The sequence below is a fragment of the Trichechus manatus genome, unplaced genomic scaffold, assembly GCF_000243295.1.
Source record: "Trichechus manatus latirostris isolate Lorelei unplaced genomic scaffold, TriManLat1.0 scaffold00057, whole genome shotgun sequence".
NCBI lineage: Eukaryota > Metazoa > Chordata > Mammalia > Sirenia > Trichechidae > Trichechus > Trichechus manatus.
This window is the reverse complement of record NW_004443993.1, coordinates 7,449,890-7,476,687: the sequence shown is the minus strand read 5'-3', so window position 1 is coordinate 7,476,687 and position 26,798 is coordinate 7,449,890. Positions and strand designations below refer to the sequence as shown.

Below are 26,798 nucleotides of genomic sequence, written 5' to 3'. Positions count from 1 at the left end.
AAAAATGGAAAAACATCCCATGCTCATGGATAGGTAGACTCAACATTGTGAAAATGACAATTCTACCCAAAGCAATTTACAAATACAATGCAATCCTGATCCAAATACCAACAACATTCTTTAAAGAGATGGAAAAACTAATCATTAACTTTTTATGGAAAGAGATGCAGCCTCGGATAAGTGAACCACTATTGAGGAAGATGAATAAAGTAGGAGAACTCACACTACCTTACCTCAGAACCTATTATACAGCTACGGTAGTCAAAACAGCCTGGTACTGATACAACGACAGATAAATTGACCAATGGAACAGAATTGAGAACCCAGATGTAAATCTATCCACCTACAGTCACCTGATCTTCGACAAGGGCCCAAAGTCCATCAAATGGGAAAAAGACAGTCTTTTTAACAAATGGTGCTTGCAAAACTGGATGTCCGTCTGCAGAAAAATGATACAGGACTCATACCTCACACCATATACAAAAACTAATTCAAAATGGACCAAAGACCTAACTATAAAGCCAAAAACTATACAGTTCATAGAAGAAATAATAGGATCAATGCTAGAGGCCCTAATACACGGCATTAACAGGATACAAAACATAACCAACAACACACAAACTCCAGAAGATAAGCTAGATAACTGGGATCTTCTAAAAATTGAACACTTATCCTCATCAAAAGACTTCACCAGAAGAGTAAAAAGAGAACCTACAGACTGGGAAAAAAAATTGGACATTACGAGTCAGACAATGGTCTAGTCTCTATAAACTACAAGAAAATCCAACACCTCTACAACAAAAAGACAAATAATTCAATTAAACATTGGGCAAAGGAAATGAACAGACACTTCACCAAAGAAGACATTCAAGCGGCCAACAGACACATGAAGAAACTCTCGCAATCACTAGCCATCAGAGAAATGCAAATTAAAACCACAATGAGATACCATCTCACCCCAGCATTACTGGCAAGAATCAAAATTAGTGGAAATAACAAATGTTGGAGAGGCTGCGGGGAGATCAGAACTCTTATGCACTGCTGGTGGAAATGCAAAATGATACAACCATTTTGGAAAATGTTAGGATGCTTCCTTAGAAAGCTAGAAATAGAAATACCATAAGATCCAGCAATCCCACTCTTAGAAATATATCCCAGAAAAATAAGAGCCGTCACACAAACAGACATACGCACACCCATGTTCATTGCAGCATTGTTCACAATAGCAAAACGATGGAAACAACCTAGATGCCCATCAACAGATGAATGGATAAACAAACTATGGTACATACACACAATGGAGTATTATGCAACGATAAAGAACAATCATGAATCTGTGAAGCATCTCATAACATGGATGAAATTAGAGGACATTATGCTGAGTGAAATAAGTCAATCACAAATGGAGAAATATTGTATAAGGCCTCTACTGTAAAAACTCATGAAAAAGTTTACACACAGAGAAACAGTCTTTGACGATTATGAGAGATGGGAGGAGTGGGAGGAATACTAAATAGACAATATATAAGTGGTAACTTTGGTGAAGAGTAAGACAGTACACAATACTGGGGAAGCCAGCACAGGGTGTTCAAGGAAAGGTTATGGAAGCTCCATAGATACATCCAAACTCCCTGAGGGACTGAATTACAGGGCAGAGGGCTGTGAAGACCATGGTCTTGGGGAACATCTAGCCCAATTAGCATAACACACTTTATAAAGAAAATGTTCTACATTCTACCTTGGTGAGTAGCATCTGGGGTCTTAAAAGCCTGGGAGCAGCCATCTGAGATACTCCACTGGTCTCACCCCTTGGCTGCAAGAGAGAATGAAGAAAACAAGATACAAGGGAAAGATTAGTCCAAAGGACTAATGGACCACAAAGACCACGGCCTCCACCAGACTGAGTCAGGTACAACTAGATGGTGCTTGGCTACCACCACTGACTGCTCTCACCGGGATCACAACAAAAGTCCTGGACAGAGCTGGAGAAAAGCGTAGAACAAAATTCTAACTCACAAAAAAAGACCAGACTTACTGGCTTGATAGAGACTGGAGAAACCCTGAAAGTATGGCCCCCGGACACCCTTTTATCTCAGTAATGAAGTCACACCCGAGGTTTACCATTCAGCCAAAGATTAGACAGTCCCATAAAACAAAATGAGACTAACGGGGCACAACAATCCAGGGACAAGGTCTAGAAGGCAGGAGGGGACAGGAAAGCTGGTAATAGGGAACCCAAGGTTAGAAGGGACAGTGTTGACAAGTTGTCAGGTTATTAACCATTGTCATAAAACAATATGTGTACTGTTTAATGAGAAACTATTTGTTCTGTAAACTTTCATCTAAAAAAAAAACTCCCAACAACAACAAAAGCCCTGGTCTGGATGACTTCCCTGGAGAATTTTACCAAACATTTATTGAAGACTTCACATGAATATTACTCAATCTATTTCAGAGGATAGAAGAGGAAGGAATACTCCCTATTTTATTCTATGAAGCCAGTATAAGCTTGATACCAAAAGCAGACAAAGACTCCACAAAAACAGAAAATTACAAACCAATATCTCTCATGAATATAGATGCAAAAATTGTCAACAAAATTCTAGCCAATAGAATTCAATAGCATATCAAAAAAAATAATAATACATCATGACTATATGGGATTCATGCCAGGTATTCAAGATGATTCAACATTAGAAAATCAATCAATGCAATCCACCATATAAATAAAACAAAAGAATCACAGGATCATCTGAACTGATACAGAAAAGGCATTTGATAAAGTCCAAAACCCATTCCTGATAAAAACTCTTAGTGAAATAGAAATAGAAGCAAAATTTCTCAACATTGTAAAGGACATTTATAAAAAACCAACAGCCAACATTATTCTCAATGGAGAGAGACTGAAAGCATTCCCCCCTGAAAATGGAAACCAGACAAAGATGCTCCTTAGCATCGCTCTTATTCAACATTGTCCTGGAAGTCTTAGCTAGAGTAATAAGACAAAAAAAGGATATAAAGTGCATACAAATTGGTAAGGAAGAAGTAAAGCTATCCCTATTCACAGACGATATATCCCATACATAGAAAATCCCAACGATTCCACAGGAAAGCTACTGAAACTAGTAGGATTCAGCAAAGTGGCAGGATACAATATCAACATACAAAAATCAGTTGGATTCCTATATGCCAACAAAGAAAACTTTAAAAAGAAAATCAAGAAATCAATACTATTTACAATATCTCTCCATAAGATAAAATACTTAGGAATAAATTTAACCAGGGACATAAAAAATCCTATGCAAAGACTGCTACAAAATACTACTGCAAGAAAACAAAAGAGACCTACATAGATGGAAAAACATACTATGCTCATGGATAGGAAGACTCAACATTGTGAAAATGTCAATAACACCCAAAGAAATCTACAGATATAATGCAATTCCAATCCAAATTCCATAAACATTCTTTAGTGAGATGGAAAAACTAATCACCAACTTTATGTGGAAAGGAAAGAGAACTGAATAAGTAAAGCAATATTGAAGAATATCAAAGTAGGAGGCCTCACAATACCAGATCTATAACGTACCATACAGCCATTGTAGTCAAAACAGCCTGGAACCGGTACAACGACAAACACATAGACCAATGGAACAGAATCAAGAACTCGGATATAAACCATCCACCTGTGATCAGCCAACATTTGACAAAGGGCCAAAGACCATTAAATTGGGAAGAGACGGTGTCTTCAACAAATGATGCTGGCAAAACTGGGTGTCTATCTGTAAAAAAAAAAAAAAAAAGAAAGAAACAGGACCCACACCGCACACCATTCACAAAAACTAACCAAAACTGGATCAAAGACCTAAATATAAAACCTGAAACTATAAAGATCATGGAGGAAAAAATAGGGACAGTAGGAGGCTAGAAGCCCAAATTCAGGGTGCCTGCTGCAGGGGAAGGTTTTCTCTCTCTGTTGACTATGGAAGAAGGTCCTTTTCATCAATCTCCCCCTGGTCTGGGAGCTTCTTAGCCCAGGGACCCTGGTTTCAAAGGACACGCTCTGCTCCCAGACTTCTTTCTTGGTGGCATGAGGTCTTTTTCCTCTCTGCTCTATTCTCTCTTTTGTATCTCAAAAGGGATTGATTCAAGATAGAGCCTAATCCTGTAGATTGAGTCCAGCCTCATTAACGTAACTGCCTCTAATCCTGCCTCATTAGCATCATAGAAGTTAGGATTTACAAAACATAGGCTAATCACATCAGATCACAAAATGTTGGACAACCAAAAACACTAGGAATCATGACCTAGCCAAGTTGACACACATTTTAGGGGAACACAATTCAATCTATAACATCAAACATAACTAAAAATACACACACAGCTCAAGATGAATTAGATAAATGGGACATCCTAAAAATTAAACACGAATACTCAACAAGACTTCTCCAGAAGAGTCAAAAGAGAACCCACAGACTGGGAAATTTTTTTGGCTATGACATATCTGACAAGGGAATAATCTCTAAAATTCATAGAAAACATCAACATCTCAAAAGTAAAGAGACACAAAATCTAAAAAATGGGCAAAGGATATGAACAGACACTTAATCAAAGAAGACATTCAAGTGGCTAACAAACATATGAAGAAATGCTTGAGATCATTGGCTACTAGAGAGATGTAAATCAAAACTATAATGAGATACCATCTCACCCCAACATTACTGGCACTAATAAAACACACACACACACAGAAAATAGTAAATTTTGGAGAATTTGTGAGGAGATTGGAACCCTTATACACTGTTGGTGAGAATGTAAAATGGTACAAACACTTTGGAAAATGATATGATGCTTTCTCAAAAAGCCAGAAATAGAAATACTACATGGTTCAGCAATCCCACTCCTAGGTATATACCCTAAAGAAATAAAAGCCATGGCACAAATAGACGTATGCACACCTATGTTCACTGCAGCATTATTCACAATAGCCAAAAGATGGAAACAACCTAAGTGCCCATCGATAGATGAATGGATTAACAAAATGTACATACACACAGTGGAATACTACACAATGATAAAGAATAATGACGAATCCATGAAACATCTCACAACATGGATGAATTTGTAGGACATTATGCTGAGTGAAATAAGTCAATCACAAAAAGACAAATATGAGACCACTAATATAAAGTAACAGTAAAAGGTTTACACACAGTAAAAAAGAAAAAAAATTCTTTGATGATTACCAGGGATGGGAAGGGTGGGAGGGAAAATGACCAATTGAACGGGGCTGCATGGGAATTTCACATTTATTGTTTACTGCCAGCCACAGCTTCCTGGGTATTGTGGTATTGTTAATGCCTAGCTTCCATAGTTCACTTTTGCATGCTTCCATGATTTTGATTTACTTTCCTCCTCTCTTCCCTCTTGTTTTCCTATTACTTTAAAAGTTTAAATTTAACCTGAGTTCCTGTTTGGGAGGTGGAACAACAAGTGCAGAACAAGGAAAAATCATTCTGTGGCAGAAAGCAGGACGGCATCAGAAGGACAGCATGTTTGGAAGGAGGCCATTGTGCCCACCTCAAAGGGGAACTAACGTTCCACAGATTCTTCGGACCCTGACCCTGTCCCGATAAAATCCTCTAATCCCCCCCCAGAGGGGGAGGCAGATTTCGGAGGGGCTCACTCCCCTGTGTCTCCTGTATATCGATATACAATAAAACATTCTTGCTGCTCACCTCACCCCATCTCAGTATTGGCTTCTGTGGCAGGTGGCTGAGACCTGCCATTTCAGTAACACAATTAGATAGAAGACATAAGATAATATTGATGAAGAGAAAGACACAATACCGAATGTGGGGGAAGTCAGCACAATACAACAAAGGCAAGAGAGTACACTGAGAGGAATGCAAGAATAAACGACAGCTACAGTAAATGCTGTAGCTTAGAAAATTCTGCAACAATAGTATTAGCAAACAATAACTTACAAACGGACAAATAGGTAGATGGATACTCCAGGAGGTGTGGGAGGACTGTGCCAGGACTGCCTATTTTTCAGGGTCTTGCAAATTTTCCACCTTTGACGGGGTGCAGTCTTATCACGTTTTAATCACTCGTTTTACAGGAAAATATTTGAGTTTTCCTTCTCTGACAGGTTTCTGCTTTACACAGGTTCTGGCTTTCCAATGTTTTATTGTAACTTCTTTTGTAGCCATTATCACTACCTAAAATTCTTTTGTTTGTTATTTGGGAGGCAATATAGCTTAGTGAAGGATCCCTGGATGGCAGAAATGGTTAAATATTTGATTACTAGCTGAAAAGTTGGTGGTTCAAACCTACCCAGTGGTGTAGCAGAAGAAACACTTAGCGATCTGCTTCCAAACCGTCCCATCCTTGAAAACCCTGTGGAATACAGTCCTACTCTGCATACATGCTGTCACTGTGAGTTGGAATCGATCCAATGGCAACTAGCAACAACAACATAGTTTAAAGTGTACAGACTCTGGAGCCAGACTGCCTGGCTTTAAATCCTGGCCCTACACTTTGACTGGCTAAGTGGCTTTGGGCAAGTTATTTAATCTCTTTGTGCCTCATTTTTCTCTTCTATAAAGTGAGGCGAATAATGACCCACTATTGTAGAAATTTTGGAAAATTGAATATGTTCACATATTTAAAGAACTTAGAACAATTAGTAGTCAAGCGTGAAATTTTTGCGCCACTGGGCACCCAGTAGATGCTCAGAACATACTTGTCAAATGAATGATTATGAAGAAAATCTGCCCCAACAGATGAAATCCCTCGAGCTGAATGATTTTGTCAAAGGTCCTCCAATGAAGATGTTTGCAGTGTCCAGCCTAAAATCATGGTCTCTTGGCTGGACAGCCCATGGCTCTCACTTTTCCCTGCACCCCATTTCCACCCCAAAAGAGAAGCAGACTGAATCTCTATATCGTGCTGTGGTTGCGTGGTTCAAAGGGGAACCTTTTCTGCTTCCCTTGGGTTTTTAATACCAGAGGATGTGGGGAGGGGAGAGCAGAGCCAGGGTTACTCAATGCTGACAGGACATAACAGCCCTTTCTGCTGAGTTGCTGGCACTAATAAGAAGGACAGCGTGAAAAGCCCCTCCTTGTTCCCTTTCTCCATGGTGAAGAGAAGTTGCTCTGGCTGGCTTGTCACTGTGTGTGACTCTTCCTCACTCTTCTTTCCTTCCCAACAAATATCTGGCTCTAATCTCTTACCACCTTCTTTCATTGCACCCACTAAAAAACAGGGTTTGCACCTCTGTTCCTCTCTCTCTTTCTGTCTCTTCTTTAGTCTTCCCTCTCTCTTCTTTTTTCTTCTCTCCCTTCTTTTCTCTCCCCTCCCTCTCTCTTTTCTTGTTTTCTTTCCTCTTCCCTTACTTTCCATTCTCTTCTTCTTTTCCCTCTTTTTCTCTTTCTCTCTCTGTCTCTCTATCTCTGTCTATGTTTCTCTCTCCCTCTAAGATCCCCAATAAAGCAATTCCCAAACTCAAGGGCCTCTTCCCAGTCTGCCCAACAGAAGTCACCATCACATATTTCTCGTGAAATCCAGATGTTCTGGAACCATTGAGGCTGGGCAAAACACCTGAACTATTGCACTGAGATAATCTTTAACCTTCAGACTAAAACTATCCCCTAAAATCATCTTTAAATGAAACAATAGTTTATCTTAACTGGTAAAGAATATTCACCTTGAGCTTTGTGCTCTTTTAAAGAATTATCTATATGGGATCAGATTAACAACAGCAACGTGAAAGGTTAGATGAGAAGCTTAGGGGGCAGTGAATTTATGTTAGGGGTGAAGGAATAATTTGGAAAAGGATAGCGAGAATAGTGGCACAAAGTGAAGACTGTAATCAATGTTACTGAATGTTAAATGTAGACATTCTGAATTCATGTATGTTTTGCTGTGTATATTTTCAGAAAAAATTTTTTTCAATTAAAAAAAGTAACCATCATGTATCAGGCAATGCTACAGGCACGTAGCCAATAAATTTTAATTTAATCATCACCTCAACCTGGCGAGGTAGGCATTTTCCCCTATCCATTCAATAAAAGAGGAAACTGAGGCTTGTCCAAGATCACTCGGACCTGAGATGTAAGCCCAGGACCCACTGGCTTCAGAGTCTAGTGCTTTAACCATTTCATCTTCCTTAAGCTCTCCAGTATATCTGATCCCTCTACAGCAACATTATCACCCCATTCCCAAACCCCCAACATAACTCATGCACACACAAGCAATCACATAAATATGGAGGTCTACCAAAGATGTCACTTTATTGACCAAGGAGCCCCCGACCCAAAGCCATGGTCTTTTCAATTGCTTCATATACATGTGAAAGCTAAACAATGAAAAAGGAAGAAAGAAGAATTAATGTATTTGAACTGTGGAGTTGGCGAAGAATACTGAATATACCATAGACTACCAGAAGATCAAACAAATCAGTATTAGAAGAAATACAACTAGAATGCTCCTAAGAAGTGAAGATGGTCAGACTTCAGCTCACTTACTTGGAACACATGATCGGGAAAGATCAATTGCTAGAAAAAGACATCCTGGTTGGTAAAGCAGAGGGTCAGTGTAAACCAGAGAAACCCTCAATTAGATGGACTGACACAATAACCACAACAATGGACTCGGAAAACCAATGATTATGAAGATGGTGCAGGATCAGGCAACATTTTGTTCTCTTATACGTAACGTTGTCACTAGTCAGAGCTTACTTAACAGCAATTAACACCACCACCAACAACAGTAATGTTTTCGTTAGTGTCCCCCGGAAGCAGATGCTGAGAAAAGGATTCATAGGAAAGTAGTTTATCAGGTAGGTGACCCCAGGAAATACCAGCAGAGGAAGGGACAAATGAGACAGGGAAGAAGAAAGAGTCAACAGTGGGTGTTATCAAGCACAGTACATGGTGGGCAACCTGAGCTTAATTCTCTCTGGGGACACCTGGGATGCAACATAGAGCACACTCCTGAGAATTATCCTGAAGGGAGAGGGGGCTGGGATATTAATATACCATTTATCATCAGTCACTGGCTGAGGGCTACCCCCCAGGGGCATCAACTCTGTGATACTTCAGCCTGTCCTCCAGGCACAAAGGGAAGGCTCCAGTGCTAAACCCTGCATATGATAACAAAACTCAAATGCTGGCAGATAAAAATCAGGCTAATGTGCAGTGAGGTGTTGAGGCTCAGGGTTGTGGGCAGGTACCAACAGCATCAGGTCCGAGTTACAAATGAGGTGCAAAGACCATCTTCAAGGTCTTGGGAGGAAAATCCTCACTTGTTTTACATTTCCTCTTTTGTTCCATGCAATGCAAAATACCCACCTTGGGGTTATTATTTGTGTATTGAGGCTCTTTACTGAGACTGGAGAGGCTGCGGTTAAGAACTACCATGAAAATACAGTAAATTGCACCCATGAGGAGGGTTATAGATTGAATTGTGTTCCCTCTAAATATATTTGGTATGTTGGAATATTGTTGGGTGCCATCAAGTTGATTTTTGACTCACAGCGATACCATGTGACAGAGTAGAACTGCCCTATGGGTTTTCTATGTTGTAATCTTTACACATCTAGCTTGAAAGAAGTACAACCAGAGTGCTCCTTAAAAACAAGGATGGTGTAACTTCCTCTCATTTACTTTGGCCATTTTACCAGGAGGGACCAGTCTCTGAAGGACACCATGGTTGGTAAAGTAGTTGTTGTTTTTAGGTGTCGTCAAGTCTGTTCCAACTAATAGCGACACCATGTACAACAGAAAGAAAAACTACCCAGTCCTGAGCCATCTTCACAATCATTGCTATGTTTGAGCACATTGTTGCAGCCACTTTTTCAATCCATCTTGTAGAAGGTCTTCCTCTTTTTATCTGACCCTCTACCTTACCAAGTAGGATGTCCTTCTTCAGGGACTGTTCCCTAATGATAACATGGGCGAGGTAATTCAGACAAATTCTCACCATCCTTGCTTCAAAGGAGTTTTCTGGCTGTACTTCTTCCAAAATAGATTTCGTTCTTCTGGCAGTCCATGGAATATTCAATATTCTTCACCAACATCATAATTCAAAGGCATCAATTCTTCTTTGGTCTTCCTTATTAACTGTCCAGTTTTCACATGCATATGAGACTATTGAAAATATCATGGTTTGGGTCAATACACCTTAGTCCTCAAAGTGACATCTTTGCTTTTCAACACTTTAAAGAGGTCTTTTGCAGCAGATTTGCCCAATGCAGTATGTCAGTAGATTTCTTGACTGCTGCTTCTATGGGCACTGATTGTGGATCCAAGTAAAATGAAATCCTTGACAACTTCAATTATTCTCCGTTTATCATGCTTATTGATCCAATTGTTTTCTTTATGTTGAGGTGTAATCCATACGGAAGGCTGTGATCTTTGATCTTTATTGGTAAATGCTTCAAGTCCTCTTCACTTTCATCAAGCAAAGTTGTGTCATCTGCATATTGAAGGTTGTTAATGAGTCTTCTTCCAATACTGATGCTACATTCTTGTTCATATAGTCCCGTTTCTCAGATTATATGCTCAGCATACAGATTGAATAAGTATGGTGAAAGAATACAACCCTGATACACACTTTTCCTGATTTAAACAATGCAGAATCCCGTTGTTCTGTTGGGATGGATGCCTCTTGGTCTATGTACAGGTTCCTCATAAGCACAAGTAAGTGTTCTGGAATTCCCATTCTTTGCAATGTTATCCATGATTTGTTATGATCCACACAATCAAATGCCTTTGCATAGTCAATAAAACACAGGTAAACAACTCTGTGGTATTCTCTGCTTTCAGCCAGGATCCATCTGACATCAATAATGATATCCCTGGTTCCACATCCTCTTCTGAGTCCACCTTGAATATCTGGCAGTTCCCTGTCAATGTACTGCTGCAGCTGCTTTTGAATGATCTTCAGCAAAATTTTCTTGTGTGTGATATTAATGATATTGTTCAATAATTTCCACATTTGATTGGACAGCTTTGTTTGGAATAGGCATAAATATGGATCTCTTCCAGTTGGTTGGCCAGGTAGGTGTCTTCCAATTTCTTGGCATAGACAAGTGAGTACTTCTAGCGCTGCCTCCATTTGTTGAAACATCTCGTTTGGTATTCTGTCAATTCCTGGAGCCTTGTTTTTCACCAATGTCTCAATGCAACTTGGACTGCTTCCTTCAGTACCATCAATTCTGGATCATATGCTACCTCCTGAAATGAGAGAACATTGACCAAATCTTTTTGGTACAGTGACTGTGTATTTATTTCATCTTCTTTTGATGCTTCCTGTGCCATTCAGTATTTTGCCCATAAAATCTGTCACTATTGAAACCAGAGGCTTGAATTTTTTCTTCAGTTCTTTCAGCTTGAGAAATGCTGAGTGCCTTCTTCCCTTTTGGTTTGCTGACTCCAGGTCTTTGAACATTTCATTATAATACTTTGTCTTCCCAAGCTGCTCTTTGAAATCTTCTGTTCAGCCCTTTTGCTTCATCATTTCTTCATTCTGTTTAGCTACCCTATACTCAAGAGCAAGTTTCAGAATCCCTTCTGATACCCATTTTGGTCTTTTCTTTATTTACTGCCTTTTTAATGACTTTTTTGCTTTCTTCATATATGATGTCCTTGATATCATTCCACAACTTGCCTGGTCTTTGGTAATTATATTCAGTACCTCAAATCTATTCTTGAGCTGATCTCTAAATTCAGGTGAGAAATAGTCAAGGTAGCATTTTGGCTTTTGTGGTCTTGCTCTAATTTCCTCAGCTTCAACTAGAACTGACATATGAGCAGCTGATGTTCTGTTCCACTGTCAGCCTCTGGCCTTGTTCTGACTGATGATATTGAGCTTCTCCATCATCTCTTTCCACAGAGGTAGTTGATTTGATTCCTGTGTGTTCCATCTGTTGAGGTCCCTGTTTATTGTTGCTGTTTATGTTGTTGAAAAAAGGTATTTGCAATGAAAAAGTAGTTGCTCTTGCAGAATTCTATCTTGCTATCTCTGGCATTGTTTCTGTCACCGAGGGCGTATTTTCCAACCACCAATCCTTCTTCCAACTGTAGCATTCCAAACACCAGTAATTATCAATGCATCGTGATTGCATGTTCGATCAATTTGAGACTGTAGAAGTTGGTAAAAATCTTCAATTTCTTCATCTTTGGTCTTAGTGGTTGGTGTGTAAATTTGAATAATAGTCGTATTAACTGGTCTTCCTTGTAGGTGTATGGTTACTATCCTATCACTGACAGCGTTGTACTTCAGTATAGGTCTTGAAATGTTCTTTTGATGATGAATGTAACGCCATTCCTCTTCAAGTTGTCATTCCCGGCATAGTAGAGCACATGATTTTCTGATTCAAAATGGCCAATACCAGTCCATTCCAGCACATTAATACATGGGATATTGATCTTTATGCATTTCATTTGATTTTTGATGACTTTCAATTTTCCTAGATTCATAATTCTTATATTCCACATTCTGATTATTAATGGGTGTTTGCAGCTGTTTCTTCTCATTTTGAGTCGTGCCACGTCAGCAAATGAAGGTACCCCAAAATTTAATCCATTCTTTTCATTAAGGCTGACTCTATTTTGAGGAGTCAGCTCTTCCCCAGTCATATTTTGAATGCCTTCCAACCTGAGAGACTGATGTTCTGGCACTATATCAGACAATGTTCAGCTGTTATTCATAAGGTTTTCACTGACCAGTTTTTTTTCATAAGTGGACCACCAGGTCCTTCTTCCTAGTCTTAGTTTGGAAGCTCTAGTCTGGAAGCTCTACTGAAACCTGTTCACCGTGGTTGAAACTGGTGGTTTTTGAAATACCCGTGGCATAGTTTCCAGAATCAAAGTAACACACAAGCCACTTCAGTATGAGACCTAACAACAACAATCTTTACATAAGAAGATCACCAGGTCTTTCTTCAATGGAGTAGCTCCGTGTGTTGGAAATGCCAACCTGTCTGCTGAATGTCTTTAATGGTCGCACCGCCGGGTCCCTCATCAGTCAACTGTTGTTGCTGTTGTTAGGTGCAGTCGAATCAGTTCCGACTCATAGTGACCATACATACAGCAGAAGGAAACGTTCAGTTTTGTGCCATCCTCACAACCATTGCTTTGTTTGAGCCCATTGTTGCAGCCACTGTGCCAATCCATCTCAACATCTCACTTTTTCGCTGACCCTCTACTTTACCAAACATGATGTCCTTCTCCAGGGACTGGTTCCTCCTGATAATATTTCCAAAGTACGTGAGATGAAGTCTCACCATCCTCGCTTCTAAGGAGCATTATAGCTGTACTTCTTCCAGGACAGATTCGCTCTTCTGGCAGACCATGGTATATTCATTATTTTTCCCCAACACCATAATTCAAATACATCAATTCTTCTTCAGTCCTCATTCATTTTCCAGCTTTTGCATGCATATGAGGTGACTGAAAACATCATGGCTTGAGTCACGTGCACCATAGTCCTCAAAATGACATATTTGCTTTTTTGTATTTTAAAGAAGTCCTTTGAAGCAGATTTTCCCAATACAATACTTCTTTGATTTCCTGACTACTGCTTCCATGGGTGTTGACTGTGGATCCAAATAATATTGACAACTTCAATATTTTCTCTGTTTATCATGATGTTGCTTATTGGTCCAGTTGTGAGGATTTTTGTTTTCTTTATGTCGAGGTGTAATCCATAATGAATGCTGTAGTCTTTGATCTTCATTGTTAAGTGCTTCAAGTCCTCTTCACTTTCAGCGAGCTAGGTTGTGTCATCTATATATTTCACATTGTTAATGAGCCAGCCAAGTAGATCAGTGTAATTATGTTGGGTTGTCCTATCCTGAAGATAAAAACTATGGGTAAGCCACTTCCCAAAGAGGCAAACTGAGAAGTGATCTGGTAATAGGCACTAGGTAATGTACATATCTGCCTATTCCTTCCCATACTAACTCTTGTACTAAGAAATTCACCAACTAAAGGAGCCCCTTCAAAGTTGGGTCATTTTTCTTAGATAGGCTAGGAGTTGGCATCATTCTCTGTTAGTGGATTTCCCCCATAGGTCACCACTTCTGTTTGCAAATTCATTTCCTGGGGCACTCTAGTATGCCCCCCTGCCAATGTACTATGTAAATGACTCATGAAAAGAGAACTAATGGACCTAGCATTATGCAAACTCCCCAACCTACATCCCTAAGCCATCTCACCCACCCACAATCCTCCTCGAGTAACTGGAGCTCAACATAAAAAGAGACCTCCTTTTTTTTGTTATCTCTGAGAAGCCACCAGACTAGGTGAGAAGCCAGAGCTTTTCATCTTGATGGGTAAGTAGGACCAGGTTTATTGTCTTCTGATAGAAAATAGAAAATGTTTTACTGCGATCTTGGGTCTAGAAAAAGTTCAGCTTCCAGAACTTTCCAGGAGAGCTCGTTACATGCCCTGTGACTCTATTTCTTTAAAGCTGCTGTCCTGGCATCTATCTCCCTTTCATTTTTCCACTTCTGCTTGGGTGAGGAAAGTGTGCGTTGTTTTGTGATAGAGTAGAATATACTGAAATGCTCTTGAACAGCTGAGGAGTATGGTGAATTGTGAATTCGTAGGTTTAAGGTGAGCTAAATGGATAAAGCCCCCAGAAGAGCTGAAGAAACTCAGAGTGTAACCAGTTTGTTATTTAAAATGTGGAAAACAAGGTCTAAAACCAGCAGAGAGTTGATCAAAGTCACATAATGAATTAAAATGCCTTTTCGCATGCTACACACCTCACACTCCAAAATAAATATATAAGCACATTAGATGCTGAGTTCACAGTGAAGGATCGTATGTCATCTTCATGGCCAAAGTAAAAAGATGTACAGGTCAATGCTTTGTAACCACTGATTGTGACTTCCTATTGGGTCAGGAAACCAACTTAGTGGGTAACAACCAGTATTTTAAAAGAAATGAAAAGGACTTTAATTATAAAGTATCAGATACTGCATGTAGTAAGTACTGTTTTGTGAAACTTGGTTTAGTTCTCTTTCTCTCTGTCTCTCTCTCTATATATATAAATCTCTTGCTGTAGAGTCTATTTTGACTCATGGTAACCCCATGTGTGTCAGAGTAGAGCTTCACTCCATAGAGTTTTCGATGGTTGTGATCTTACAGAAATAGATTACCAGGGCTTTCTTCTGTAGCACTGCTGGATGGATTAGAACCATCAACCCTTAGGTTGGTAGCCAAGTGTACACCCTTTGTACCATCAAGGAATATATATATATTGAAAGATTGACAGTTCACATCCATGAAACAGCCCTGCAGAAGAAAGGCCTGGTGATCTACTTCTGTAAGATCACAACCATTGAAAACCCTATAGAGTGAAGTTCTACTCTGACACACATAGACACACAAACACACATATATTAAGGAGTCCTGGTGATGTAATAGTTAAGTGCTCAGCTACTTACTGCAAGTTCAGAGGTTTGAACCCACCTGCATCTCCGCAGAAAAAAACACCTGGTGATCTATTTCTGTAAAGATTATAGCCTAGGAAACCCTATGGAGCAGTTCTGTTCTATTATATAAGATCTCTATGAGTTGGAATCAACACCATGGCATACAACAACAACATACACATATTATGCATCTGTACACATACGAATAAAATATGTATATAACAACGTTATGTATACATGCATATAGAATTCTATACATACACATAAGTATGTTGTTGTGTTGTTAGGTGCTGTTGAGTCAGTTCAGACTCATAATGACCCTATATACAACAGAATGAAATACTGCCCGGTCCTGTGCCATCCTCATAGTTGTTGCCATGCTGGAGCCCATCTTTGCAGCCACTGTGTCAATCCATCTCATTGAGGGTCTTCCTCTCTTTTGCTAACCCTCTACTTTACCAAGCACGATGTCCTTCTTCAGGGACAGATACCTCCTGGATAATATGTCCAAATTACATGAGATGAAGTCTCACCATTCTTGATTCTAATGAGTATTCTGGCTGTAATTCTTCCAAGACAAATTTGTTCATTCTTCTGGCAGTCCATGGAATCTTCAATATTCTTCATCAACACCGTAATTCAAAGGCGTCAATTCTTCTCTGGTCTCCCTTATTCGTTGTCAGCTTTGTCCAGCTTTCACATTCATAGAAGGCGATTGAAAACATCATGGCTTGTGTCAGGCGCACCTTAGTCCTCGAAGTGACATCCTTGTTTTTCAACACTTTAAAGAGCTCTTTTGCAGCAGATTTGCCCAACGTAACACATTGTCTAATTTCTTGACTGCTGCTTCCATGAGCTTTGGTTGTGAATGCAAGTAAAGTGAAATCCTTGAGAACTTTAACATTTTCTCTGTTTATTATAATGTTGCTTATTAGTCCAATTGTGAGGATTCTTGTCTTCTTTATGTTGAGGTATAATCCATACTGGAGGCTGTAGTCTTTGATCTTCATCAGTAAGTGCTTCAAGTCCTCTTAGCTTTCAACAAACTAGCTTGTGTCGTCTGCATATCACAGGTCGTTAAAGTGTCTTCCTCTAATCCTGATGCTTCGTTCTTCTTCAGATAGTCCAGCTTCTCAGATTATTTGCTCTCCATATAAATTGTATAAGTATAGTGAAAGGATACAATCCTGAAGCACACCTTTCCTGACTTTAAACCATGAAGCGTCCTCTAGTTGGTCTACGTACAGGTACCTCACGAGCACAATTAAGTGTTCTGGAATTCCCATTCTTTGCAATGTTACCCATAATTTGTTATGATCCTCATAGTCGAATGCCTTTGCATAATCGATAAAACTCAGGTAAACATCTTTCTGCTATTTTCTGCTTTCAGCCAAGATCTGTTTGACATCAGCAATGATATCCCTCATTCCACATCCTCATCTGAATCCAGCTTCAATTTCTGGTAGCACCCGGATAATGTACTGCTGGAATCATTTTTGAATTATCTTCAGCAAAATTTTACTTGTGTATGATATTAATGATGTTGTTTGATAATTCCCACATTCTGTTAGATCACCTTTCTTTGCAGTGGGCAAAAATATGGATCTCTTCCAGTTGATTGGCCAGGTAGTTGTCTTCCAAATTTCTTGGCATAAACCAATGAGCACCTCCAGCGCTGCAGCCATTTGTTGAAACATCTCATTTGGTATTCTGTCAATTCCTGGAGACTTCTTTTTCACCAATGCCTTCAGTGAGGTTTGGATTTCTTCCTTCAGTACCATCAGTTCCTGATCATATGTTACCTTCTGAAATGGTTGTAGGTTGAAAAATTCTTTTTGATATAGTGACTCTTTGTATTCCGTCCATCTTCTTTTAAGGCTTCCTGAGTTTTTCAATATTTTGCCTATAGAAGCCTTCAATATTGCAACTCGAGGCTTGAATTTTTTTTTTTTTTTTTTTTTCAGTTCTTTCAGTTTGAGAAATGCCGAGCATGCTCTTCCCTTTTGGTTTTCTAACTCCAGGTCTTTGCACATTTCATTATAATACTTTACTTTGTCTTCTTGAGCTGCCCTTTAAAATCTTCTGTTCAGCTCTTTTGCTTCATCATTTCCTTCATTTGCTTTAGCTGTTCTACATTCAAGAGCAAGTTTCAGAGTCTTTTCTGAAATCCATTTTGGTCTTTTCTTTCTTTCCTGTCTTTTTAATGACCTTTTTCTTTCTTCATCTATGATGTCCTTGATGTATGATGTCCTATGATCTTACAACTCGTCTGATCTTCCCCAGTCATCCTTTGAGTGCCTTCCAACCTGAGGGGCTCATCTTCTGGCACTATATGAGACAATGTTCCACAGCTATTAATAAGGTTTTCTCTGGCCTTTTTTCAGAATTGGACCACCAGGTACTTTTTCCTAGTCTTTCTTTGTCTGGTAGCTCCACTGAAGACTGTCCACCATGGGTGACCCTGCTGGTATTTGAAATATCTGTGGCATAGCTTCCAATATCACAGCAACGTCCAAGCCACCATAGTGTGAGAAACTGACTGATGAGTGATTGTTCTGTAAGTATACACACATCAATACTATATCATCAATATAATGTTTCTTATTATGGATCATGGCCCAAATCTCTCCAAATAAGCATTGCTAGAAGTGTCCACTGTTTTGAAAAATGTTATCACTTCTTTAACATAAAACACTCTCTTTAGTAAAACTGGTTTCCAATGAGGCCTCAAAAAGCATTTTTTCTCATCTGGACAGGGTTTCGTAATAATGAGAATTTGTACAGTATATTTTAGAGTAGGTTTTTTTTTAGGGGAAGAGCACCATGAATCAAAAAAAGGAAGACAACTGTTGAGAGAAGGAAAGATAATCAGGAAGTGACCAAGTATATTTCCTCTAACGGAGGCAAGAGTCCCATTTAAAGAATTTGATTTTCAATCAGGCAGTATTGTCTACTGCAGAAGTTATGAGCTGGTGGCCCATTGGTTGTGTATTTAAGGAAGAAGAGAATTTGAACATCTTTTGATAGAGCCTGCAGCCTCCAGATCTCCACTGTCCCAATTGCTCCTCACCCATTGCTGTGTTTTTGTTGTTGAGTGTCATCAAGTTGATTTTCAACTCATAGTGACCCCATGTGACTGGGTAGATCTGCCCCATAGGGTTTTCTAGGCTGTAATCTTTACAGGAGCATATCACCAGGTCTTTCTCCCATGGAGTGGCTGGTGGGTTTAAACCACCAACCTTTCAGTTAACAGCTGAGTGTTTCGCCGTTGTGCCACCAGGGCTTCTTGCTTCTCACCAGTGACCGCACTCATTTATGTTACATGTATAGCTCCCAGAAGGCCCTGGAATTTTTTATCTTGTTGTGGCAGCTGACATGGGTTTTGGACTCAGGTAGATGTTGTTCAAGTCTTAGCTTTACGTTTTATCAGCAGCAGGACCTTGAGCTAATGATATAATATTTTTGAACCTCCATTTCTTCATCTGAAGACTGGGGAGATACTCATAACTTCTATATCAATGCGTGGTTGTGGGCTTTCAATGAGATGATATTTACAAAGCACTTTATAAGGTGCTTGGCCCATAGTAGAAGCTCCATAGATGTCTTTGAAGAAGTGGTGAAGGAAGGGATAAGAGAAGTCTCTTTAAAAAATTTTATTTACATCTAAGTTTCCAATGTGTAATATGCAGTTAACCTATTCAAGGCTGTCAGGAATCAGAGATTCCTCTGGGATGATCCCTCTCAGAGCACTACTTTGTTACTGTGGGGGCCTTACAGTATCCTTTTCAATTCTCATCACCACTGGATAAGAGGTCAGTCGTCAACATGAAAATTCATGGTTATAAATGAAGTCATGGAAAAAGGATGGGTGATCTCCATGACCACCATTGTAACTACCACCACCATCACCATCACCACCAGCCCTACCATCATTCACCACCCACCATCCACCATCTATCACCGCCATCACCACTTCTGTCATGTCAGTCATCATCACCACCTTCTCCACCTTCACCACCACCACCATATCATCATCACCACAATCACCACCACCACTACCATTACTATTATGTCCACCATCACCCCAACACCATCATACCACCATTACCACCATCATCACCTTCACCACATCACTTCCACCATGACCACTACCATCACCATTACCACCATCACCATTATTATTGTGTCCACCACCATCACCACCATCACTCCACCATCACTATCTTCACCATCACCATCATCACCTCCACTACTACCACCACTACCGTTATCATATTCACCATCACCACCAACACCATCATCACCATGACCACTGCCATCACTATTACCACCACCACCATTAGTATCATGTTCGCTACTACCACTACCCATACTCCACCATCACCATCATCACCGCCACCATCAGTACTGTTATTATCATGTTCACTATTACCACCATCACCATCACCACCATCAACAGTACCATCACCACCATCACTGCCATTATCATTCCCTGTCCTCATCACAGTTAACATTATTTAGCACTTGCCATGTGCCAGGCAGGGGTCACATGCTATGGAATGTCGTCTCAGTGAATCACAGTGAGTACCTGTGAAGTATGAAGTACATGGTCTTTCGTAGCCCCATTTTGCAGATAAGAAAACTGAGGCTTGGTGGTAAAGTCACCACCTTAGGGCCACTCGGGTAGTAACAGAGGATTTGGGATTCAAACTTAGGTGTAGTGAATGCCATCTAAGCGTCTTATGGGCAGTGCATAACCGTGGGTGAGGCATTGAGAGAGAATTACCCCACAGGCACACAGGCAGGCCCTAAAGGATTCCAAACTTTGAGACAAAAATAGAATGGATACATCAAGACAGGAGCACGAAGAAGGGATGGAGCTGCTGAGAGAAACCATTTCTGTTTGCCGTTTTGTTTCCTCTTCTACAAAAATGTTTTATTACTATTAATATTTTCTTATTACCAAAGTAATGTATAAAATTTAAAATTAAATTTGACTAAGAAGAAATTTAAAAATCACTCATAATGCCATTCCCGTTAGCATTTATAATTCCTTCAAATGTGACATTATGTATTTTGCTCTACAACTGACATTTTATTCCAGTGCTATATCACAGTTGCTTTCTACATTATTTTATTGTTGTTATAAAATTATAGAAAACACAACATTTGTCAATTGAACATTTTTCATGTGTACAATTGGGGGACACCAATTTCTATGTTATTTTAATAGCCTCCCAAAACATTATTTTTATTTATGGCATCAAATTATTTTTCTTACAAATATTTAAATGCTGCCTTTCTCCCCATTTAATTTTGCAAAATGATTACCTTCAAATCATTTAGATGCATCTCCTCCAGCAGCATCTTTATCACCGACGGGGCCACTTCTTGAGTGGCTTAGCAGATTTGCAGAGCATATCATCTTTGCTAATGTGCATGGAAAGTTTTATCCTAGACCCAATTATCCGTTGACATAACATTAGGAAGTTCTTCTTAAATTTTAAAATGATGTCCATAGGGCAAACATTGATTTCATTGCTTTTTAAAGACTTTTTTGAAAAGCTCATTTATAGTGATGTCTAAAAAAATTAAACTTTTGCCATCGCATTAACTCCACCTCATGATGCCCCCATGTGTGTCAGAGTAGAATTGTGCTGCACAGGGTTTTCAATGGCTGATTTTTCAGAAGTAAATCACCAGCCCTTTCTTCTGAAGTGACTCTGGGTGGACTCAAATCTCCAACCTTTCAGTTAGCAGCTGAGTGCATTAACCGTTTGCACCACCCAGGGACTTCAGTGATATCTAACACTTCTATTATTTCTCCTTCAGAAACTATTTATTCTTTGAATATAAACTACAATCACATGGTTCAATATTCAGAACGTACAAAAGGGCAAACTGTGAAAAGTCTCCTTCCTGTCCTGCTTCCCAGGCATTCAGATCCTCTTTTTAAAGACAGCTGCTGTTAGCAGTTTCTTAGGCATCTTCCAGGGATCTCATGCAAAGATAAAATCATACATGCATACATGCATGCATTTGCTACATTTATATATGCTCATACATATGAATTTGTGAATGGATACACTCACACACACACAGACATATAAAGTTGTGTATGGAATGTTAACAATTTTTGTAAAATAGGAAAGGTAGTTTAGCTACTATATAGATTGTATATCAATTATATAATATGTAATTATATATAATTTATAGGTTATATTTGTGTATTATATATTTATAGATTGTATTTATATATCTGTATATATATTTTTAAAAAGTTCCTGTTGAGTCAATTCCAACTTACGGTGACCCCATATGTGCAGAGCAGAACTGCTTCATAGAGTTTTCAAGGTTGTGATCTTTCAGAAGTAGATTGTCTCACCTGTCTTCAGAGGCACCTCGGGATGGATTCGAACCACCAATCTTTTGGCTAGTGTTTAAGCACTTAACCTTTTGCACCATGCGTAAGAATTCCTATATGTATATATGTTCTTGTTGTTGGTTGCTGCCAAGTCAATTCTGATTCGTGGTGACCCTGTGTGTGTCAGAGTAGAACTCCATAGGGTTTTCAAGTCTGTGACCTTTCAGAAGCAGATCACCAGGCCTGTCTTCCAAGGAACCTCTGGGTGTGTTCAAACCACCAACATTTTGGTTAGTAGTTGAGGGCTTGACTGTTTGCGCCACCCAGGACTCCACATATTTATATATTAAATTTTTATTACATTATATAGAATTATATTTATATATTACAAATATATTTATATATTATAAATATATATTGTAAATATTATTTATATTATATATAATATGATATAATATTATAAGCCAGCAGCCTTCCCCTGGAGCTGATGCACTGAATTCAGACTTCTAGCATCCTAGACTGTGAGAGACTAAATTTATATTTGCTAAAACCATCCTCTTGTGGCATTTCTGTAATAGCAACACTAAGTAACTGAGAACCCCCCCCATGAACCTCCTCCCTTACCAGACCATACAGAATCCTTAGTTATTTTTGTACTTATGTTATTTGTAGATCGTAATTCCCGTATATCAATGCATGTAAAGGCAATAGTAGTGACATAAGCCACTAGCAAAATTATAATTATAGTTTAAATTACAATATTATACGCACAGCCTAAATGTATTTACTTCTACATAGTTGGTTAAAGTGAAAATTTGGTAAGAAGACAATAAATTTCAAAGTAAAAACATTTAAGAGCGACATTATAATTATGTTCGTTTTAACATTAAACTTTACCAGTACATGAGATACTTTAATGGATTAGGTTTGCATAATCAATAACAGCCCAAATAATGTAGAAGTTGTAGACACATGCATATGGAAATACATTCATAAATGAAATTATGCCATAAAAATAGGAACAAATATACAAGCATTTCAGCACTTAGTGAACATCTCAAATCAGAACATTCCTTTTCTGGCCTTCAAAGCTGTGAACTTGTGAATCACTTCAGCGAACAGCCTTTTTTGAATTTTCCTCCTTCTGTTCTTTGAATTATTACTTCAGTCTCAAAACTTTTATTGATATAGATTCACAAATACTACTTATCGCAATATTGTAGCCAAAAGACCAGAAAATATGACAAAATCAGGGACTACAGAAACACCAGCAGCAATGAAAACAACAGCGGGTGCGTGTAGCAAGGTGGGCGAAAACGCCTGATTCAAAGCCTCATTGTAATTGGGTAATAATGACAGCTCTGACCAGAGCTCATTAGAAGGTTCAAAAAACAAATTAGCATAGAGGTTCAGCCTTGTAGGTATATTGATACATATAAGCTGGGCTTATGAAAAATGTTTTTGTTGTTATAACTAACTACAGGGATAACTTTATACAAAATAATAAATTTCTGCTGAAACACTGCACAAAAATTTTATAGACAGCCATTTGGGTGTCATTCCCTCTCACAGTGTCACCCAGTCTGGTCTGCACCCCACTCATCCGCCTAGTGACGTCACTGCTATAGTGTTGTTATGAGTTGGAATGGACAGTGTTTTTTTTTTGTTTTTTGTTTTTGTTTTTTTGAGAGGCATGGGGCTGAAGAATTGTTGTTAGAGGCTATCGAGTCTATTTTGACTCATAGTGACCCTACAGGACAGAGTAGAACTGTCCCATAGGGTTTTCAAGTTGTAAATCTTAACAGAAGCAGACTGCCACATTTTTCTCCACAGAATGGCTGATGGGTTTGAACTGCTGATGAGTTTGAACCAACTGCCTTTCAGTTAGCAGTCAAGCACTTAACCACTGTGCTATCAGGGCTCAGGGTCTGTGAGATGGGGAGCCGCTCAGTCCTTCTGACCTTCCTGGCCAGTGGTGTCATTGAGGGGGTGTGGGGGGTGTCAGAGGGAGTGACACCAAAATGACTGTCTATAAAACTTTTGTGCAATGTTTCAGCAGAAATTTATTATTCTTTATAAAAATATCCCTGTAGTTCGTTGTAACAACAAAAACATTTTTCAGAAGCCCAGCTTACGTTTATCGATATACTTACAAGGCTAAAACTCTATGCTAATTTACTTTTTAAACCTTCTGTGGTGCTGTGGTTAAAGCACTGGGCTGCTAACCAAAAGGTTAGTGGTTCAAACCCAGCAGCCGCTCTGTTGAAGAAAGATGTGGCAGTCTGCTTCCATAAAGACTACAGCTTTGGAAACCCTATGGGACAGTTCTACTCTGTCCTATAGGGTCACTATGAGTCGGAATCAACTCCACAGCAATGAGTTTGGTTTCTCGTAAGGCATTCCAGTCAGAGTGTCATTATTAGCCAGTTACAATGATGCTTAGAATTATGTGGTTCCATCTGCATGCCGCTACAAGCATGCCCTGTTGTTTTCTTCGCAGACGTGTTTTTATGGAGTGGCACGGGAGGAGGCCCACGGAGGGGGTGTGACACCATAAGTTACCACACTGGGTGACACCAACCCTAGCGATGCCACTGTTCCTCACCCCACCCCACCGATCCAGCCCCATCCCTAGAGGTTGGGGTGCACCCAGGGGCTGCTTTTTTCAAAATTGTACTTTAAGTGAAAGTTTCCAATTCAAGTTAGTCTCTCACACAAAAATTTATACACACATTGTTATGTGACCCTAGTTGTTCTCCTTATGCTGTGACAGCACATTCCTCTTTTCCACCCCTGATTTCCTGTGTCCATTCAACCAGCTCCTGACCCTCTCTGCTTTCTCATCTCACCTCCGGACAGGAGCTGCCCATTTAGTCTCATGTATCTATTTGAGCTAAGAAGCACACTCTTCACAAGTATCATTTTTATGTCCCGTAGTCCAGTCTAATCTTTGAAGAGTTAGCCTCAGGAATTGTTTTAGTTCTGGGTTGACAGACAGTCTGGGGGCCATGCTTTCTGGGGTTCCTCCAGTCTCAGTCAGACCATTAAGTCTGATCTTTTTACTAGAATTTCAGTTCTGCACCCTACTTTTCTCCAGCTCCATCAGGGACTCTCTGTTGTGTTCTCTGTCAGGATGGTCACTGGTGGTAGCTGGGCACCATCCAGTTCTTCTGGTCTCAGGCTGATGCATTCTCTGGTTTATGTGGCCCTTTCTGTCTCTCGGGCTAATGTTTTCCTTGTGTCTTTAATGTTCTTCATTCTCCTTTACTCCAGGTGAGCTGGGACCGATTGATGAATCTTAGATGGCCGCTTGCTAGCTTCTAAGACCCCAGATGCAGGGGCTGCTTCTTGACCCTCCTTCCCTACTCCAGAAGACTGAGTTGCCCAGGGAAGGGCTGAGTCCAAAGCAAACACAGTCAGAAAGGGCCTGGGCTAGTAGGGCCTGTGTCTCAGGCACAAGAGCACAGGGAGGGTGCCCCTGTGAGCTGGCATGGAGTCCCAGGGCTGGGTGCAGCGCCCGTCAGCCTTGCCCATGAGATCATAGCTCTGACTGAAGGACGGGGAGCACTGGGGCCCTAGCCATCCCTGTGGCCACGGGGCCAGGCATGTCCTGCATGTCCCTGGAGGTGATGTGATCCGGGGCTGGCGGTGGGCTGGGACAGCGCAGGAACAGGCCTTCCCCGGGCTCCTTCCCTCCCTGGCTCAGGCCAGGCCCAGGCCCTGCACTCTTCCCCACCTGCAACCCCCTGGATAATACCTTCTCCCGCAAGGGCGCTCAGGACCACAGGGTCAGCCGAGGGGCGACAGGAAGTTCCTGAACAACACTGTCCTGGCCAAGAGCTCAGAGGGCAGGGGGAAAATCCAGCCCCAGGACCGTCCCTCCCCCAATCCACCAGCCTCCCGAGGTGGATTCCCAACAAGGAGCTGGCCCTGGAGACCCTTAACCTGCTGAGAACCGGCGCCGGGGTTCTGACTGCCGCTGCGCAGTACGGCCAGCAGGTGGCGTCCAAGCCCCAGCCAGCAGGCGACCAACAAGGGGCTCCTTGGGAAGCCCCAGACATCTCCTCTAGGCATTAGGTGCTTTTCTGAAGACCATGCCAAGATGCCTTCGCTGGCGCACTAAAGCCGCGCTCATCTGAATATACACATTTACCGAGCGGTATTCACCTGTAGCGCATTTGCACTGCGGTTCTCCCCGCCACCTACAGTGTGCTATGGGTGGGAATCTACTCGATGGCAACGGGTTTGGGTTTTGGGTTTAGTTGAAGCTTGGACTTTGACCGTTTAGGATCATCACCTCTCATTTCCCCTGACCAGCCAGGCTGCGCCCAGAAAGTCCCACCATGAGAGAGCCTTCCCACGCAGGCTTCCCGCACGGGCCTCCCAATGCCGGAGCTCCCGAAAGAAGTATGGGCCTTACTCAAGTGCAGCCTTCCATACTGAGCTCCATCCCACTAGGCCGAAAAGGTAGCGCCTCACATGCTCAGTATCAAATGATCCGTGAAGTGTTGGGTCGTTTTGAGCAGAGGCTTCAGGGCAGGCAAGGGTGGGTGGGGCGTGTCCCCATAGCAGGGTTCAGGGACTCTTGGGTGGCCTGGGGCAAGCGTTCAGTTACCACCACCACCACCACCCCAACATTCTATACAAGTGAATTCAGGTTATGGAGGATCGAGGTGGGTGCATCCCAAAGGGGTGTGTAGGAATGGAGAGGGACCCCTGCACCTCTTAGGAGTTAGAGCTGAGAGGTAAGGTGCAGACATGGATTATGGGTGACTGTAGGTCTTGTGTGGACCGACCATGTGTACAGCAGCCTCCAGCCCTGTAATGTCTGGCATCAGCTGGAGCTGTTTTCTGGCAGCTGGAGAAGGGCCCAGAGAAGGGATGGAGACACCTGTGTAGAGCAAGGAGGTTGGACCACCATTTCTGGAGGTGACGTGCCATCACCTCAGTTTCCTCATCTGTGTGTAGGATGGGACTCCACAG

General features: G+C 40.7%; 1 protein-coding gene and 1 pseudogene across 4 annotated transcripts in view; one reads left to right on the top strand and one right to left on the bottom strand.

The window, feature by feature from the left end:
* The window catches only part of LOC105756398 (zinc finger protein 555-like), a 376,219-nt pseudogene that overhangs the window by 159,829 nt on the left and 189,592 nt on the right, over positions 1 to 26,798 (bottom strand).
* Positions 14,213 to 26,798, top strand: part of LOC101345977 (adhesion G protein-coupled receptor E4-like) — a 115,615-nt gene continuing 103,029 nt past the window's right edge. Inside the window, exons 1-2 of one of the 4 annotated variants that reach the window (XM_023733251.1) lie at positions 14,219 to 14,344; positions 17,836 to 18,008. The gene's annotated coding sequence lies outside the window, so the exon portion shown is untranslated. Of the gene's footprint in view, positions 14,345 to 17,835; positions 18,009 to 26,798 lie in introns of all 4 variants that reach the window. The other 3 variants (XM_023733248.1, XM_023733250.1, XM_023733249.1) reach the window with 3 other exon arrangements.